A 1,384-nucleotide genomic window follows, 5' to 3' on the forward strand; every position below is an offset into this window, starting at 1 on the left:
GGGGGCAGAGCGCGCCCGCAGCAACTGCCGCAGCCTGGCCCGGCCCCGCTCGGCACATGCCCCAAGACCGGGCTTGTCCCTAGTGAGCATGTGCGGCGCGTCCGCACATGCCCGGTAGCGGAGTGAAGCCGCGGTGAAGCGATGCCCTTACCCTGCTCCTGCCACAGAGCGGGACGCGGCTGCGGGGGGCAGCGATGGAGGGAAGGGCGGCCAGGGTCGCAGGCTAACACTGAAGGGGAGTTATTTCTCCTTGCTGCAGTTCACTGGCACAATGCGGTCGGGCTGTAGTTAACTGTCCTCACTTGGCCTGTGCCTGGACAGTGACAGCTGCTTTTTCAGACCTTGTGAAGGGCAGTTGAAGCCCCAAAAAATCTTGTTTCCTGGCTCCCGCAGCTACCCACGTTGTCCCAAACCAGATATCAACTCACCTCAAACCTTGCTTTGACTTCCCCTGGCTCAGCAGGGCTGCACCCTCTTTAGAAAGTCAGCTGGCCACAGTTTCCAAAGTCCCCTGATTTTGGATTATGCATATCAGCTGTGCAGGCAATCCTCAATTTATGTTTCGAGTTACAATGTTTCGCACTTACAACGTTTATAAATTGACACCCTGTTTCAACTTTCTGACGTCAGTTTTGACTTTACAGCGCTTGATCCAATGCGACACCATGCTAGCAAACTAGTTTGCTGCGTCACTAATTTCCCTGGAGAACATCTGTCCAAACTGCCTTGGACACCTTCTTTAAGAAAGCAGACACGACTCCAGCCATGACTCCGGAGAAGACTCCAGCCAAGAACCCTTCAAAAAGTCCAACTAAGAGCCTTTCAAAAAGTCCAGCAAAGTCTCCTCAAAGAAGTCCTTCCAAATAAATATGATTGCTATTTACAATATAAATACATTAATGTAGCTATATTACTCATCTATAATTGATCGAGTACAAAATTCTGGGGTATTTTTGGTGAAAATAGGGTATCGGGCCTTGGTTCAGGAACCAATCCCCCATTTATAACATTGTTTCTTATGAGAAAATTGGTTCTGAGTTACAACGTTTCGACTTGTGTCCTAAGTCTGAGGACTGCCTGTATTTCCTACCACCTGCCTCCTCATGGCCTATTTTGAATTTGGTGCCAATGTAAATGTCCAGTCAACCTCACAACAAGGCATTAGCTGCTTTTATGTAAAGACTAAGAAACAAGAGAGGTGGGAGCACCCTGAGGCATGGGAGTGCATAACATTGTTGAGACTCCCTATGGCAGCTAGCAATAGTGCAACTGAGGGCGGGTGAGCAGGACACCAGCCCTGGGGCACCCGCTTGGGGGGAGTTCACACATAGCTGCCATTGCCAGTGCCAGTGACTGTACAAGGATTGCAAAAGACAGGGAAGAA

The sequence above is a fragment of the Alligator sinensis genome, unplaced genomic scaffold (genome assembly GCF_000455745.1).
Source record: "Alligator sinensis unplaced genomic scaffold, ASM45574v1 scaffold321_1, whole genome shotgun sequence".
Lineage (NCBI taxonomy): Eukaryota > Metazoa > Chordata > Crocodylia > Alligatoridae > Alligator > Alligator sinensis.